Genomic DNA, 12,803 nt, shown 5'->3' with positions numbered 1-12,803 from the left:
GTTTTAAACCTAGCGAACCAATCCCATAAACCGACTCACCGCGAGTCGCGAGGAGCTCTGCACCTCATTCTACCTTTCTTCTTTCTGTTTCACTCTCTCTCCCTCTCTTTACCAACCCCCGTTCCCCTCCTCCCACTTTCCCCACCCTCAGACCCATTCCACATCTCACCACTCGGAAGCTGAGCCCAATGAAGCAGAAAAACCTGATTAACGACCTCAGATTAGAGGGGTGCTCCGTGATAACTCAGTTTGCGCGGAAATTTTTAAGAGGTGACTAACAGTCCCGCCGGTGATTTCAGGAATACCAATAGCGAGAGAAACCGCTGTGCCAAAGATTACTCTTTTAAATCTCTTGCTACGTCAATCGCGACCTCTCATCCGCAACAAGAGTGACCGATTGATACCACCAGTAGCTCTTTCCCTCGATTTTTCACCCCAGAGTCATTATATCCGGATTTCACGCTCGAATATGATGTAGGAAATACGATTTGCCGACGGCAGATCCAATGCGAATGTTACGAATGTTCATAAAATGAACACGAATGAATACGAATGTTCATAAAATTAGGTGAAATTCAAAAGGGAGGAAAGAAGGTCAAAACCAGGATTTAAAAAGATCTCTAATAATACCTATTCATCAGATAAAAATATGTTTAAAATTCCACTACAGCCCCAGTTCATTTTTGGAACTCTTTCCCTGATGTTCCTAAAAATACATCAAAATTACCTACGTCCATATCACTGCAGCGCGAGCGTTTACCTCAAAGCCTACATAGATTTTTATTATCCTAATTCCATCCACTTTTTGTATTCCACACAACAAAATCTACTGCTATTTTGAGAAATTACCTGTATGAGTTCCTTATTTGAGTTTTAGGATCACTATACATATAATACGTGTATTTGTAAATGACCTTGCGGTTTCCCATAAGAATTCTTCACCGACGATATGATTCTGGGTTAAGTTTATTGCAATAACGTATACATTTAGGTGCTGGATGGGATGGATATTTCTGTATGAAAGTGGGTTACTATGACCAATAATGTGGCAGATATTCGCAACAAAAATTGTTACATGTTCCCTGTGCACGCTATTTTTTCTAAATTGGATCAATGAAAGGTCATAAATAAACATAGGCACGTTTATAATAGACAATAGACATAGTGTAGAATTATAGCGGCAGTGTTTTTCATTCAATAGTTCTCTGAAGATTTCATCTTACTATTCTGGCCCAATAATAGAACAAATGTAGTTACACACTAAAGAACGTACGTAAATATTCTTTGAAATTCAATAGCAAAGAAATATTTTGCACATAAAGAATCCTATCTGATTCTCAATAAAGAATTTAACACCCACGCTCGAAGAATTATGAAGGTTTTAAATTTGGAGTTCCATTCCCTTGCTCAATCTGCCACAGCACAATGGGGCGTACTGGCTGACTCGGCGAAAAAATCCCTCGCGTGAACAATGGAAGCGACGGAATCCAGCCACGGGCAGATACGATATCTCGAAACGACTATCGACACGTACAGAGCCGCATTAAAGGATTTTTTCCCTTCCGCTCTCGAAACCGGGTTAGGCGGAAAACTGCGACCACGGACGTATGGGCACGAGGCGAGATCGTTTTGTCGATAATGCGGCACGCTGTCATCTTAATAGGATTCCACATCGATAAACGTCTCAATAATTACTCATTCCGCGTTATGCTTGTCGCGAGTATCCTGCGCTCGAGTGTGGAATGGGGTACGAGGAGAGAGAGTGAGAGGGAGAGAGAGAGAGAGAGAGAGAGGAGGGATGTGCACTCAGGATGACTTTATCTTATGGCGAAAGGAGGTTCCACTCTTTGAGCTCGCCCTCTTCCGACGCTTTGGGAGCGTTCACACCCAGTTGGCAAAGGCAAGTGGCGTGGGACGATGCGAGGATAGGGCTATTCATAGGTGGAATGGGATTCCTCACCCAGTGGCGCAGCGAGGGGCGGTTTTGAGGTATAAACCCCCCCCCCCCCCAGAGCTCATAAAAATGTTTAAGTATGCTTTATACTTAAAAATTTCTATAGTATTATAATTATTTATAATACTACTATATATTATAAGTATTTATAGTACTATGGTATTTCTAATTCTTATAGTATTATATTTTACTTAATTGGATTATTATTAATTATAAAATAGTGTAAGGATTAATAAATTATCTATCAGAATTTTATAATATTACTATATATTATAAGTATTTATAGTATTACTATAGTATTTCTAATTTTTATAGTATTATATTTTACTTAATTGGATTGTTATCAATTATAGAATAGTGTAAGGATTAATAAAATATCTCTCAGAATGCCCTAAAACTCACCATTTTGAAACATTTATCTTTATTTTATATGGCGGAGGGCCCCCGCACCTCCCGCTTACCCTGGTGGGTATGGCACACCCCACACCCCACAGTATCAGTTGCGCCTGAAACCCCCCTTGCCTTCATTCCTAGCTGCGCCCCTGTCCTCACCGATTCTCTTATGCAGGATGGAGAAAAATCGTGTCACGAAATTTTGACCCTGGATGGCTAATGCCAGTAGGAACCAATATTACTGATGATGTTTAGGTCCGAAAAAAATCTGATTTGAATGCGCGCGAAGCGAGAAAAATTCTAGCACCTTACTTCAGAATTCTCTAATGTAATATTCGTGCTTTATCGCAATCAACAATGCATCGTGGCGGAAAACTGTGTCACGAAATTTTAAGCCAATGTAGCTGATTTCAGGAGGAACCAGAATCACTAATGATGTTTAGGTCGAAAACGTACCATTTTATAACGGCAGAAATTTTGAGTCGAGCGCTCCGATTGGCCGCGAGTTTGCCCAGATGACGGATACATCGCGATCTCCAGCAGGCAAAGAATTCGAAGTCATGACTTTTTCAGAGCATCCGGCAACAGAGCAAACTTGCGGCCAATAGGGGCTCTTGGCTCAACGTTAGATGGCTTAAAGAAGTACAAAATGCTAGAAATTCCACAGAGGAAGAATCATTCGCCTCGACCGGGATTCGAACTCAGGTCCCTCGATTTTTTTTACATTTCCTTGGAAAGCAGTCCTCAGCCACGTGTAACTCCACTGGTTTGAGGATCTTTTTTTCACCAAAATACCACGCGGCGCGGCACGCCATTTGACCCTACTAACAGGGAGTGAGCACTCCTTCAGCGCTAATCACGTCGGTCGCCGACCAGAGAGTAGCCGGGGGGATATCACGCGAGCGGGATAATATTGCCGTGTGTAGAGGGACCCGTGCACGCCTAGGATATTCTAAAACCGCTCATTCCATTCCCGTGAGACGCGCAGCGAGATAACGGTCGGCTGCGTCATCGTCAAAGGCACCTCCCTAACCAGAAGGGAAGATGAGGACGGGGTATCGTTTCCAATGTAAGACGACGTAATTTCATATGATGCTAATGCGAAAATTTCCCCCGAGCACTCCATTGCAACGAGCGGATGACTCACGCATTATTGGTAACGTGGAAACTCATGAAAGTGCGGTCGGTCAAGTATAAGCCTGCAATGGAGAGGGAGGAAAGAAAAGGGTTCGAAATCCTAGCCCACGTCACCTAACGAGAACAAATGTTTGCGCCAAGGCTCTCCATGCGAAGTACATGCGAAAATGTACTTCCATTTGGGCAGAATGAATCACTCTACGTATGGAATACTGCTTGGAGCGCACTTTTTTCAACCACCGCCACAGCTGATGCGATAAAGAGCAAAGAATGAAACTTCAATCGAAGAGACGAAGAGAAAGGAATTAAGTTCTGTTAACAATAACTTAACTTGACTTATTAAAGCTTAACTGTGGAGTTAAAAACTCTAAAAAATGAATGTTGGCACACAATTACTTACTACGGTGTAACTTGACTAGGGATAATAATTAGTTGAGAACTAATTTCTCTTCAAATAAACCAGTATGATAGAAGATGGTTACTTGTATCGAGAAAAATTATAGCTATCGTAAATCCTATGAAATCGATTGTACAAGTTATAAGCGGCGCGTATTTTGATTGAAGAAATGTTTCATTAATTGGTCGCGTTCATGAAAGAATTCAAGTTACGCCAAGTTAAGTCGTTGTGAACTGGGGTTAAAATCATAATAAATATAGCGAAGCTGTTGTAAGGCTGTGGTTAAGATTTTAAGGTAACAGACATTAGAATTTCCAATCTTGAATTGAAGCAATACGTATCTTATCGAAAATCTGTCACCATGTCATAAGACATTCTGCTCCCATAATTGATTACACATACATTAAATAATGCATCCGTAGCTGGATCAGTTGAAAAGTTTAACAAAATTAAGTGTCAAAATTGACCCTAAAGAGACCTTACTTGTAAACTTTGAAAGGGTGAGGAACCCAAATTTTGCAGTTAAAAACATATAAAGAAACAATAAATATGCCAGAGGTTGGGTTAAAATAATTTCTTACATCCAAAAAAGAACTGTTAAATAATAAGTGTATTTTAAAATAAAAATCAAGTGCGAAAGATAATTATCATATGAATTCCAAAATTGCCGCAAGCTGTTCTTAACCAGTCGTCTTTACTGATTCAAGTATTCCGCGTTGCACATGAATTTGGCATGAATAGATGATCGTAACGGTAGAAACCGTTCCGCAACCTCACCAGCTGATTTTTTCACATGTTCATCAACATTCTGTGAAATTTCTTTCGTCACACATGGCTTAAGGCAGAGTGAACGAATTCGAGCGAGAAGCTCACAATTTCAGTGCTTATTCGAGGTCATTTCAGCAATCAAAACATTAGCATAAAAATCCCAACAATTCACGGGCCTGTGAAAAAGCATGTTCTACCGGAGAAAGAAGAAATCATGGAAGGTTTAAAGGTGTGAAAATTGTACCGTGAATCCCACAAATTATCGCACGCCCTAATAATCAAGCAATTAACAAAAAACACTTTCGAAAGAGCTAAAATTAATTCGAGAGAGCGTAAAATAATAGGCTACGCTTACCTTCACGAAGGAGCTTTGATTGGCAATTGACTATCCCACGCTTTCAATATAGACCTGAAAAAATAGAAAAAAAAATGAAGAGGGCTCAATAATAACAGAAAATACGTAAAAAACAGCATCAAGAAGAGCATTTGAGGAAGGTGGAGAATATAAAGAAAATTGTATGATAACCAAAATTCCTTACGAAAAGGGAGGTTTAGATTATTTTCTCTACAAGTACACATAAATAGTAAAAGCTCTTAAAAATGAAAATCGAGGGCGATTTATAATATTACTGCAAGAATTGTTGACTAGTCTTTTTACCGATTTAGCTATTTCGCGTTTCACGTGAATTTGGCATAAATGATGATAAAAATCTGAAAAAACTACTTCACCAGCTGGTCTTTTATTCGAAATTCTATTACATATTATTTGTAATCGCCATTATTTTTGAATAATTTATGAATATAGGTCACGCAATCCTTAAATGATTTTATTTAAATTGGAAGGGCTGGCCACAATTTCATAGGCACAAAAACCTAAACTCAAAGCAATTTCCCATTTGCAATCACCAGAGAAACTAACCCTCTCTCCCATTGGGTGAAGCGAACAAGAATCTCTGCGACTACCAAGTGACGACAAAGGTAAAAATATCTTAAGATTAACAAAATTAAATACAAATAATAAAACCAATCCTATAAAGCTCAAAATAGAAAAGGCAGACCGAAATTCTTCCTGGATTGCATTTTTATGCCTTTTTAAGCATAAAAAGGAGCAAAAACTATTAGCTCACACTTAGACTCAAATAGAAATACCTTATGGTTAAAAGTGAAAGTAGCATTAATACAATGCTTGAACTTATTTTCGTGAATGAGTAACTTTAGTGAGAGCAAAATATTGTTTATTAAATGACATTCTCGCAATTAATAACAGGATTATAATGATAAAAGTAAGCCCGGTAGCTACTAAACGGGCGAGTGGCGTAGCGAGGGGGGGATTCTTAGTAATTTCTCATCAGGGAGGAGAAAATGTGGGGAAAACATCGAAGGAGTAACATGGATTCACACTTTGAATTGAGTTCAAGAATACCTACAGCTAATCAGAGTCGAAGAAAACTGGACCATCTGGTCATACAAAAAGGACCGAGCCTTGACTAATTGAAGTATACAGGGACTAGCCACGTTGTAAACGTTACAGAGTCACCCGCAATGCACAAATTGAGCGAATAATCCTCAAATAAAAAAAATCATTCACCTTGACTGGTATACGAACCCGGATCTAAAAATATTAATTATTTTTAATACGGTCCCATTATCATTGTGTTTGTTTTGTATTACGAGGTATCCTGGTGCCCCCCAGAAAGATATCCTGGATCCGCCCCTGCCAAGGACCTTCAGCCCGCGGCCCCCAGCCCCCAGCCCCCAGAGGCTAAAGAAAATATGGTATCGCGCCATTGAATATAAAATGTATATCGACACACTCCACACAAAAACAATGTCAAAAATCGCATTGATTGGTTGAAATTTTTAACCAATAAATATTATTGAAAATTATATGTTTTTAAAATTTTTATTCATTTGGTGGTAAATTTATTTGTTGGTAAAGCGACGTGGAGCATTGTGACCCTCTGGACGATGTGAGAACGATTTTTGGCCCTTGCATTAAAAAAGGTTGAAGACCCCTGCACTACACCTATAAAGGTGCGGAAGCGTTCAGTTTCCCAACTACCACGGCACATTACATCACTCGATCCACTGAGTTAACCCCCGGCAAAGAAAGACAAAGAACGTGGGAGATGGAGGTGGCCGATGGAGATACGGGGGGAGCATACGATGGAATGCAGAGCGGGCAATCGCCTCTAAACTTGGCGCGTAATTGGCGAGAAGGAGTAAGGTAGAGAGAGAGAGAGATATTTGAGGAAGGAAAGAGGGAACTGAAAAAGGCATTGCTGAAGTATGCTTGTCAGGAGTGGAGTGGCCACGCCCTTTTTGAGCACATCTTCATAAATATTGATGGGCGTGGCTGACAAAAGGGAGAAGTGCAAGAGAGAGAGAGAGAGAGTGTCAGGAACAATGATAGGGAGGGAGGGTATGAAGTGGGGATGAGAGGGGACGGGTGAGGGTTTTCTTATGAGGTGGGCGTTGGACTGAGCAGCTGTGGCGTACGCAAAAACGTGGGTGGAGGATGAGGGAAGAAAAAGGAGAGAGAGGGGGGATAAACGGAGGGAGTATTTGCACGGAGAGGAATGGCTGTCTCATCGGGTGCCGTGCATTTGCTGGATACCCTTAAGTATCTCCCCTTGTGAAACTGATTGTAAGAATGACTGCAGTGGCGCCGACTACATGGGGCCTGAGGGGACCCGAGCCCCCTCAAAAATTCGTTATGGGTGTGAGAAAAAATGTGTCAGGCTTGTCGATTTTCCCCGGAGTGTCCAGATATCGATATTCGAGTTATCAGGGTTCTAATGTTGATCATATGACTCTTCTAAAATGCTTAAAAAACTTTACTCTATACTTATAGAACTTCCCGGTGCAAGATCCCTGGTTTGGGCCCCCGAATATTTTTTCTAAGTCGGCACCCCTGAGAATGAGGAATAATAATCATTTTTGATTAAAAACATCCCGGTATACAATATCATGCCTCATGGAGAGAAAATGCACTATACCAATATCAATTTTGCCAATTCCTCGGTGGCGGCCGGGTAAAGCTTTTGCCTACCACAAAAGAGGTGCGGATTCGAGTCCCACCCGTGGGTTATCCAGAGTATGGATGTTCGTGTACGTTAAATTGTTAAGTTAAAAAATCCCAAAGTAAAAGGTCAATGGTGCTGTTTTCGGTGGCATAGGATTAAGTATATACATTTAATATTTGTCAGGTTTAATCCTCCCATTGAGCCATGTTCAACGAGACAGAGAACTTTTACATAATATTTATTTTTTAATATAAATAGCTAAAATACTATTAAAACATCTATAATGTAATATTATTTTTTTAAATAATAGCTGTAAATCCATTTCTTTCATAAGCTTTATATCAATATGCAGTGACCGAATCAACAGTCCCAGAAAAAGTAGGTTATTCATTTTTGTTTCAGGAGCATATTTCCTACTCATAAAATATATTGCCGTCATATGTGATACTACGATAAAATTCAGAGTTAAGCAGGCCGTCTTTTTTTAATGTAATCAACAGTTATTTAATGTTTCCCACTATTAGCAGATGCAAAAAAATGAGCTATAAGTATGACTCAGCCTCCATCCAAATTTTGAGCAAAATAATTTTTTTTATTTTTACCATATACGCTATCTCTTTCACAAAAAAGGATACGATTCAAAATAGAAAAAGATATTCAATAAAATAGTCTGGTTAGCCATTTAGGTTTTTCTCATGCGTTAAATGTTTTGTGTTGCAAGTTGCCATTTTCCGCATTTCCGCTCGAAAGTTATGAACATTGTTCATAGCTTTCGAGCAGAAAAGAATGCTCGTACACTTAGTATCTACCGGATAAAATTTAAGGAAGGCGAGTTTTAGAATAAAAACATCCTTTGTTCGCTAAATGTACAAGCTAAAATCGAACACTCCCATTTGAGCAAAGAAGTATTCTTCTGCATTCATCGAAGTGTCTCGGCTAAGTTTTCTCAATTGCTGAGCAAACGATATCAACGGGACCGAAGGAGTGTCACGGAAGGGAAGAAGGGAAGTATGAGTGAGGGGAAAGAGAATAATGGACCATCAGCGGAGAGGAAACAGTCGGAGCAGCATAGCAAGAAACTCGGGGGAGAGAGGAGGGTAAGTCAGTTCGCGAGAGAAAGCTTAGGGGGCGGTAGGTTCTCGAAGAACTAGAACCCTCCATGATCGCCATAGTTTTTCTCTCCTACATTGTTTCACATGACGTTGAATCGGCGGTTAAGATAATAGTATTCCGCGCACGAGACAAATATTCCGGCACGACTTTGACGCCGGAGTCGTTAACACGTGCTCCCCCTGAAGTAGCTATCCATCTTTCTCCCTTAGAGAACGGCAACGTATGGTACGCTCTTTCTTCCACTTCGTTTCTCTCTCCGTCTTGCCGTCTTGTGTGCCGCCTTGAATACGTTAGATTAGTCATTTCGGGCGCCGCCTTTCAAGGGAATTCAGTAGAGCAGACAATAATGAGCCATATTTCCTAATATTTCGCGCTCCTTTCTGGTGCTCGGTCATGCAAAGGGGTATTTCCTCCCTTGACTCCGTGATAGTTTTATCTGTAAAAGAAGTTAGCTATCCCGTGTGCGTTCGCACGTGCACGAAAAAAGAATTGGGCAATGACCCATTCACTCGAAGGATTACTCACGATTTACGTTACTTGTATAGCCCCAACGTGTTTCTAGGATAGTGTGCTATAGAAAATTAACGAGCATCTTCGATTGGCTTTTATCATTTATTAAAAAAATCTTATTTTGACGCATTTGGTAAGGTCAAAAAAAGAGATAGGCAGCAAAATATAGAAATACGTATTCACAAGAAACTGCAAAAACGTCTTGATGGGATTGTCGACCTTTCATTAAGCAATCTTCGAAAGCAATATATTAAAAATATTAAGACAAAGACAGAATAAAACAATGAAATAACAAACTTATGTCTTTGGCGATTTTTGCGAAACCTCTGAACAGGTAAAATAATGAAAGAAAAAGTTTGCATCATTGATTCGTCTCGAAAATGAAATCGTATGTCGAAACCTAGGTGGATGAATAAAATTAACCATACAAACGTTTTTCTGTCATTATGCTAACGACAAAAAGCTGAACCACAGGGTATAATTTCTAGTTGAGACCTCTCATCGCCATGATGAGGTCGCGGTCAAAACCAGAAAAAAATCGAATTTTTCACCACGTCGAAAAAAAACCTTGTTCAAAATGGAAATATCTAAGTCTCCATATTCATCACAAAAAAATGTATAAATTCTATCGCCAGAATTTTCGTTGTTTCAACAAAGATAAAATTCCACATCAACTTTTATACGCAATGAATTCTTAAGTGTTCAGAGTTAAACGAACAAAATTGTTCACGAAACGATAACTCATAAATGATTAAACGACTAAATCTACTCGAAGAAAGATTGCAACACAAGCTAAGACAAGAAGTGGCAACACCCTTGCTCAAGCACATGGGAGAAGGAATCTTAGGCGTCGACTCCTGTCATCCCGTAATTGAAATGAATCATGACCGCAGCGCACCAACAGAAGCCACATCCTGCCGCACCGCGCCAGTCCGCTCGGGGGCCAATTATTCCAAGGCCCGGAGAGGTAATAGCGCATTTACAATACAGGCGGGGTTGGGGAGGGAGGTGGAGTAAGGAAGACAGATTTGCGCGCCCACCGTAAATCCTATGAGTTCGAAGAATAATAATGAGACGCGAGGGATCATGCAATTAATGAAATAATGACCATGAGCTAAGACCGTGGCTTTTAACCAATTAAAAAGAATGCGCACACAATTGCACACGACGCGAACGAACGCAGGATTTTTCGCATTTGCATAGAATGCACTCGTTAAGGACGAAGTGCTGGAAAAAGGCAACTAAAAGAGCAAGTGGGTAGGTAAGTACACACTGTCGGTTGCATCGCACAGCAGGGAAGGATGAGATGAGGAAGTGGAAGAGAGGGGGATGTGGCTCGTAATGGAACGAGAACGGAATAACACGGGGAAGGAATTCAGTTCTCTCCATCTGAAACGTTTCCTCCAATTTGTTTCAGTTCGGACGTGACAGTCCATTAGTGCGGGACACGACCGCTTACCGCACTGCGAAGGATTGCGGCTGTGTCGAATCCCTAAGGGGGTCGTGAGACGCCGTGCGTCGCGCCGCCACGCCGCCGTCTTTTTTTTCTCTCTCGCTACAATTGCTATTCCTTGGCTCGCGGATGATACAAATCGGGCGCGATGACGGCACTTCATGATCGATTGTGATTCCGCGAGCTCGTCATCGCACTTTTGGCCGTTTATCGCTCGCCACCGCGTGTACTCACCCTCGGGCCTACGTCCAAGAATAATAAAATCGACTCGCGATTAAGTTTTCATGAGTGCTGCTCATGGCCGTGAAATTTACTAAAAGGGTGGATTTATTGCTTCCACTACATACATTCATGATGCATTGGCATTCAACAGCCGAATAATACACGATTCCGGAATTCATACATATTAATGTTGACAAGTAATCTGAGGATTTTTCTTACTGTAGTTTTTTTTATATGCATTGATTATCAATGCACGTAGTTAAAAGAATTTACTCGCATGAGATCATAAGCAGTTACTGAATTTTTTCATTAATGATAATAGTGCTAAATGTGGAGGAATTTATGCAAAAAATTAAAGGAAAATAATCATATTTAATAAGGTCAAACTTGTTAAGAAAATTTAATAATAAGGCCAAAATAATTAGGGAATATTAGATCAAATGTATTGTTACCTTCGGTATCATATTATATCAACTTCCCAGTAAGTCTACCCGCCGGTACTAGGTGCAAGAACAATCAAGAACAAGCAGGTACTATCAAAGTGGACTAAAATTTGAAACATAATTATATAGTTAACAATAGAAATATATTTATATATTTCATAGGAAAGTCCATTTCATCGGCAAGACGTGCGCATAACTATTCAACTACCACATAAAATTTAACCTGAAATCATCGTATTGGTCACACCTCACATTTGTCAGGCACAAGAATGGACATTGAAAACAAACAGGCAGGAAGCAAGCCTTCAACTGATAAGGCTAATTACTCTCCAGAATCGAAGCTCGTTTAGGAAGCGAATGGCTGGTCAGTATTTTACTAAGACGGATTACTGTAAACTCCTTTAAGTCCTCAGATATGTATTCTCAATGGCAAGAAAATAACTTTATTTCACCAAAACCCAAACGTGTAGATATAAAATAAATTTAAGTAAAGCCGATTGATCAAATAAAACTTAAGGACACGAGGTATCTAGTTTTTTACAAGCAACAGGTCTTTTGAAACCCAACATTAAGGCAAGAATATGTAAAATGTAGTATTTACAGTAGATCATTCTGTGAGAAGGCTTCGGAAAAGTGGCAACGTCCGCTTGGTGACTACTCCGAGACAATGGGACGGCAGAATGGATGAAAAATAAGGAACCTTAGGAGAAGCAGATGGAGTAGTTAGGAAAATAATAATAGTTTGCAGAGAAAAAAATCGCATATAAAAACGTGACGATGGAAAAGGTCCAAGACTTTTAATTAATTTAATTGAAAACAAACTTTTTTATAGTAATAAGAGAGGTCTAGCAGCTAGAGAGAATTCAGTAATTTTAAATTGAAGTTAACGGTAATGGTTTACGACAAATTGGCTTCCATTTAAATGCGATGATTTTACATCACACTCAGGGCAAGCAATTTGTGATTTAATTCTTATAAAACATATGTAAGAACATCAGAAGCAAATCTCTCTGCATGCAAACCGAGTGGGAATTTTTTTCTTATTTATAAAGGGTATACCGAAAAAATATTTTGGAGATGGTCCTTAAAGTTACTCTCACAAATCATAAGCTCCATTATGCAGTAGCCATAAAATTACTAATTATTACGGCTTAATATATGGGCTGAATATGGCGATTTAAATAAAAAATAGTTCTCTAGAATAGGACGAACAATTTCGTCTGGTATTTAAGTTGCTGCACAATATTGATGGAAGAACAGAACGATGTATTTCTCACAGAAAATTTATTTGGATCGCGTCGTGAAATTTTTCCTCGAAGTTATTACTGAATTCGTCAATTTTATTTTGTACAAAGTTTACATATTTAATTTTGGAGCATCATGAAAA

The 12,803-nt window shown here is 39.6% G+C and overlaps 1 protein-coding gene across 4 annotated transcripts in view; it reads right to left on the bottom strand.

Moving 5' to 3' along the window:
• The window catches only part of LOC124166613, a 313,116-nt gene that overhangs the window by 115,073 nt on the left and 185,240 nt on the right, over nucleotides 1-12,803 (bottom strand). For all 4 annotated transcript variants that reach the window (XM_046544214.1, XM_046544240.1, XM_046544224.1 and 1 more), the window contains one exon: nucleotides 5,005-5,058. The gene's annotated coding sequence lies outside the window, so the exon portion shown is untranslated. The remainder of the gene's footprint in view (nucleotides 1-5,004; nucleotides 5,059-12,803) is intronic.

The sequence above is a fragment of the Ischnura elegans genome, chromosome 1, assembly GCF_921293095.1.
Source record: "Ischnura elegans chromosome 1, ioIscEleg1.1, whole genome shotgun sequence".
Classification (NCBI taxonomy): domain Eukaryota; kingdom Metazoa; phylum Arthropoda; class Insecta; order Odonata; family Coenagrionidae; genus Ischnura; species Ischnura elegans.
This window is presented reverse-complemented; position numbering and strand designations above follow the sequence as displayed.